This window comes from Haliaeetus leucocephalus, unplaced genomic scaffold, assembly GCF_000737465.1.
Source record: "Haliaeetus leucocephalus isolate CR32 unplaced genomic scaffold, Haliaeetus_leucocephalus-4.0 Scaffold217, whole genome shotgun sequence".
Lineage (NCBI taxonomy): Eukaryota > Metazoa > Chordata > Aves > Accipitriformes > Accipitridae > Haliaeetus > Haliaeetus leucocephalus.
This window is the reverse complement of record NW_010972653.1, coordinates 769,211-775,456: the sequence shown is the minus strand read 5'-3', so window position 1 is coordinate 775,456 and position 6,246 is coordinate 769,211.

The following is a 6,246-nucleotide window of genomic DNA, read 5'->3' as shown; positions in this document are numbered from 1 at the left end:
ATAGAAACTTCAGAAACACATTCTTGCTTGGTTTTGAGCAGTTTAAATTGGAGTTAGTGTTTAGCTAATTAGCAGAACTTAGAATTAGTGCTTACTGAAATCCCCACTAGAATTTTAGCTGGTTTTAAACCAGCTAGAGATTGTACCTCTTATGTCCATTCAAGCAATGAGATACTATCATATGAGAATACAGACAGGGGATTCTGATACCAGCACCATAGCATGATACAGATTGTGACAGAAGTACCTTGATTATATGGAAACCTGCCCATATATATTTACAAATGTCCTTTGTTTCCTGGTTTCCATTTCTGATTGTCTTTCATAGTGGATTAAGTCCCCAGTTTGCACTGTCTGTACAAGGTAGTTTCTGAGTACTTAAATTTTTGCCCCAAATACCTGCAAATATTCAGACCTAGAGAAAGTGCGGTGAAGCTCCAGGTCAAACCTGGGGCAAGAGTCCCTGAAAACCAGGACAGCTAGAGTGCAAATTTCCACATTTCAAGAAGGAGACATGGAGAGCCTGAACACAAGGAGATTACCTGGAACTGGCACACTCATCCTTCTGGAAGGTTAGAGGAAAATAGCACTGGGACCAGAAGCATGGTGTTCAGCTGCAAAGCAGTTCACCCAAAAATACAGCAATTATTATTAAATATTATTGTGTCTTTTGGTCTTTATTTTTTTTTGCTAAATGACCTTACTGTTTAAATAAGAGCATTCACTGGGCTAAGGTCTTGACCTGAGATAATCCTTTTGGCTGTGGATATTAAGATAGAAATAACCATAGCAACCATAGAGAATTTCATAAAACATTTGTTTGCTTCTGTTTAGCTAGAAAAGTCCAAATAAAAAATGTCATATATATCTGGTGTGTGTTATACATTGTGCCATAAATGTCATTTGTTAGTTGTTTCTCTTTTTGTGGTTTGGGAGGAAATTCCAAATGTAGCTGAGGGAATCTGGCTTTAAACATACAGAGAGCCCTCATTCACTATTGAAATGCATTCTGGGAGGACTGCAAGATGTTTTGTGCAAGCAAAATTTGCCTGCACATGATAAGAAATATTTTGGGAAAGCATGGTAGAATCAGAATAACTGAGAAAAAATAAAGACTGAATTTCTTAAAGGGGTGTGCTTATCACAGTCCAAAAAAAGATGTAGTTTCATCGATGTATTCACAACTGGAAAAATTCCTGATCTCTCAGAAAGACAGAGATAGCAAAACTTTTTTCTCTAGGATAAATTCTTTACAAGCTTTGTCCCCAGCAAGGCTTTGTCTAAAGAGATATTCCCCAGAGGACTTCCCAAGAGACCTATCGATGGTATCATGTTCCAAACACTATTTAAGGCTACATTTTATCTTGTTTGATTTGTGACATGAAACATAAAACAAACATATCAGCACAGAATAATCCTAGTTTGAGACTGTTTTAATTTACCCCATATCCAAAAGGAATGTAACTGTCCAAACTGGAATTATCTTCAAGCAGTGACAAGGCTGTGTTAATGACCATAGCTGGTGAAAATCTGATTTTGTATCTCACCAGGAAAACAGCATTTACAGTAGCATACTGTGGCATTGTAACGCAGTGCTGGGTCAATGGAAGAAAGAGAGATCCCATTAGTGAGTAATCCTGAGGTTTTGAAAATCCCTGTTTTTCTTACAATCTTTCTTCTAAGTTTGGGGGTTTAGTCAGTCCTACAGGATTTGTCTGGAGGGGAAGATATTAAAAATTGTAGTGAACTAGAGGTCTAATTAAGGCATTCTTCCCTCACCTCATCATGCGTTATGTTCCAATAAGAGTCCAGGGAGACACCGAATTCAGCTATTTTCAAAACAGAGCTTGATAAGCTTACTAGAGCTGTATGACACGGTGGCTGATGGTAGCCTGCTGGTCCAGGAGGTCGCTTTTGTGTTACATTCTGTGCTTGCCATGTGAGAAGAAGTACTTTTGTGACTGAGATGGGCTCAGGATGTAGCTTCACTCACCTGATAAGGCTTCAGGAAGAAGAGAGGAAGAGAGAGAGGGTCCTCTGAACCAGAGACTGAGGCTGTATGAGGCAGTTAGGTAGGATTTCACAGGGAAGACCTTTTGACAAGACAGGTCAAAAGGACATCTTTGACTCATTCAATATCGGGACTTTCCTTTAAACTCCAGGCATAATGTGAACTTTGACTAAGCTCAAAAAATTGAAAATCATTTTTAGATTTGATCTCAGTACCTATAGTACCCAGTAAAATCCAGCTGCCCATGAAACTGAATTTCTGCTGCTTTCACTGCTTGCTATGGTGTAAGTTGCTGTGTAAAAGTACAGAGAGTGGCCCAGGTACTGGTAACTCACAGTGCAAAATACAGTCAAAAAAAGAAGCAGGAGTTAATCTCATTCTGGAGATAAGCCAAGCGCTGCTTAAATCAGGAGCTGAGTCAAAGGAGCTGAGGACATTTTGACATCTTGATCCAAGTAGGAAGAAGCTTTCAAAGGCAGCTTGAGGCAAAATTCACTGGCTGCACACATTGGAGTACTATCAAAGAAATCTTTGAGGTAACCCAGCCAGCATAGTGAAGAGAAAACCTCAAGTCTATCTGCACTTCAATGCTCACTGTAAGGCATGCTTATTTTCAGAATAGCTGATTCCTCACATTATGCATGGCCCAACCATTTCTGCTATATCTTTTATTGTTGTGGAGTTGTATGACAGCTCAGTGACCTTTCTAAAAATGCAAGTGTCCAGTATTGCATGCTGCAGTGTTGTATGGGATTTCAGTACAGACTGAGCACAGGAGCAATGGAGACAAGTTGGAGTGAGTCCTGAAAGTGTTCTGGGCTTCAAGTTTTGACAAACACAACCCCTTTCTAATAATGACTGGATAATATGTGCTTACTAGGGAGAAGAATCATCTTTTCTTGTTTCTTTCTTGGGGGTCATTGCCTGCACCACAGGTGTCAACAGACTGAATGGTTATAACATGAGTCTCAGAAGTGAAGAAAAAAAAAAAGTGCCGTATGATCAACAATTAATGAGTTTGGTCTTTAATAAAATTAAAACAAAGCGCTATGAGGAGCTTTAAGAATGCTAAATGCATGATAAATAATATATAGCAGTTCAGAAGAAAACAGACACTGATTGCAATGTAATTGGACAAGAATGAAGTATTCACACACAGAATCCAGAATACTTTCTGAGAAGGATGAACACATGGTGCTTCTGCAGATATTCACAGTATTTTATCTTCAACAGAAATATTTACAGCATAAAGCACAAAAGCCACCCCTCAGTTTATATTGCAAAGCCAGGTTCAAGCAGTAAGTTTGTTCCTTAAGCTGGAAAGAGAAGCTAAGAGAGCTCAACAACTGGTAGCCTTCCTTCAACGCCAGTATGTATTTTTTTTTAGTCAATGGTAGTAAAATAATCAAATTACTATAATCTTGCCAAAGGAGCATATATTAAGGATGTTTGTTTTCAGTTACTTAAATGCAATCAATTGATACAAAAATTTACTGTTGTTAGTTGCATTCTTTACATGCTGCTAATAGAAGGAGCGATAGCTTTCAAGTAAATCTCATCTTAAACAGTATATTTTCCTGCCACTTTACAAGTCTAGACCAGCAGAGCAATTGTCAGGTATTATATGTTAATTTCTTTATCTCTGAACTGGCCCTTATTGGACCCTAAGCCCACACAAGAAGTTCAGTTGATTTTATACAGTCTTGAAAGATGTGGGAAATGCTCAGTACCTCAAAGATGGGCAACCTTGAGATAAAATTTTACTTGGCTGGATCTGTTTCATATTATCCACTGACATCTGAAAATATTCTAGTGGTTCAGTGCATTACAGAATAAAGACATTTGGTACTGAATATTGCACCAGCCCATATAACAGTGTAATGGAAAATGATGTGGCATTTATCTCATCCCACTGATTTTAAAGATATATCACTTTAAATCTTCAAGTTTGTGTGGTCAAGTGAACAGAAATAATGGATGATAACTTATGAATATCAGCATCTTCTTGGCTATTGTAGTAGTTGGATCATACAGGTGTTTTTCTTAGAAAAGGAAGACCTGTGATTTCTGCTGTGCCATAAGATAACCTGGCTCAAGTACCAAGTATCACAAGTTAAGAAATACTTGCACTTGAAAAATCCATTGTCAGACTCAAATAAATAAACAAATCCTTTAACAGCTCATATTTCTGTTTTACTATTCTTTAGAAAGGACTGAATGTCTTAAATGCTCCATAAAGGATTGTGTTTTGCTTCAAGAGGTGACATTCACTCTACCTTAACTTCAACCATCTAAGTTATTACTGTGAATTCTCGTGGGGGGTACCCTGCTTTCTCTTGTGACCAGACACTGAATTTACACTCATAAATTTTGGTTACTGAACTCGGGTTAGATTCCTAAAGTGAAGAGCATAGTACCTTTCTAAGCTGTTATTTTAATCTTTGAGTTAGTTTTCTGATGTTGCTATTAGCTCCATTGTGACACTGCCTAAAGCTAGGTTGGCCTCAGTATGTCTGTTTATGTATAAGATAAGTATGAGCATCTCCAGTCTCATGAGATTGAGACTAGTCTCAACAGACAGCTGAAGGACTTTCTCTGTGGAGAAAAGGGACTGCTTTTCTTATCCATTTTCCATGGCCTCGCTGTAGACTTGAAAAGACAGCCCAGCTGTCCCAGGACTGGATTCTCAGCTAGTGTTAATTTTAACCTGCAGGCTCTAACAGCTCTGACAGGTTCCTCAGGCTGAAGACCAGTCCAGTGGTTCACCTGAGAAGGTTAATTAAGGGTACTTCATGCCAACTTTTAATGTGCAGAGGGGGCCTGGTGATGTAAGATTTTTTTTCAAAAAGGGAATGGTGTATCACTGTTGTCTTTATGCATGCATTTGTCTTCTACTTGCATACACAAACTATTCACTCAAGTCTGAAGTCTATACTTATGACTACTGGGTAATGCATAAAGGCAGAGGTAGATCTCACTTGAGAAAGTTCTCTGCTCAGATGCAAGACAAGTGGTGGAAGAAGAAAAACATTCTATTATTCAAGTTTTATACTGATGTAATTGAATAAAGTTCAGCTTTAAGACATTTAGTCACTGAATATTATTCAGTATTTATTGCTTTATGATCTTAGATTTCATATAACTACCATTTCTGTTTGAAATATTAGAAAGTATTTTCAAAGAAAACATATATTTCTTCTATTTTTCTGCCTGTCATTTTTATTATGATGAAAGAATCACATATGAATTGGGGGGAAAGAAATAATTCCAGCATTTGAGTAGAGGTTTTCAGCTTGATGAACAAGTTTCTTGCAAGTTCTTGCTTTGAGTAGGTGTAATTTCATTTTCACTTGTGGGAGAAAGGGACTTACCACCTATGCTGTTCTGAACTAATAGCGCTAATTATTAATTGAACATTCAAGATTTTCTGGTCCATCTACCTCAAAGTAAAATTGGTAAGTTTGTTATATCATATTGTCATCATCAAAAGTGTGGCCAGAGTTGTTCATTCAGGAAAGGGTCCCACCAGTAGAATGAACTCTCCTGTGTAACAGAAGAAATGACATCGAAATATGGAGCTATTTCATGCCAAGGAAAAGAAAATATTACTTAGCATGGGAAGAGGGCCTCAAAAGCAGGACTGCAGAGAAGTAAGCTTGACAAGCTGCTTTGACTTGGCAGAGGGCTTGTGCGTAACTCAATCTTTGCTCTTGAGAGCAAGTTTATTCCCTTCTTTATTCTTCTCCTTTAAACAGTTACACAGGTCTCCTTCTGCATTCTTAAGATGTCAAAAGCAAATTGCAAATCCTGTAACGTGAGACATGATGCAGATTTGTTCAAAGTTAAGGCTTCACCCTGTGAGAATCTGAGTATCCTCAATGCCATCCAGTGCCTTAAAGACTCAGACCATGTAATACATATATAACATCATTCCTCCCACTGCAAATTTTTGTGATGCACTGAGCTTACCTGAGGATGATTAAGATCATTAAAGTAATGGAGAAGAAATGTGGCAGAAGAGGAAGATCCTGCACGTACACACCTGGATACCTTTTGCAAGCATGTCATCTTTGCTAGGCATCAGTGACAGCAATAGACAGTGATAAAACACAGACTTGAATGGGTTGGGACAAATTAATATTAATAAAAAGCAAGACAGGATATAAGCAAGGTAAGATTTATAGATGACCTTTCCTTAGACAAATCGATATAGCTGTAAAACCACACAAGCCCTT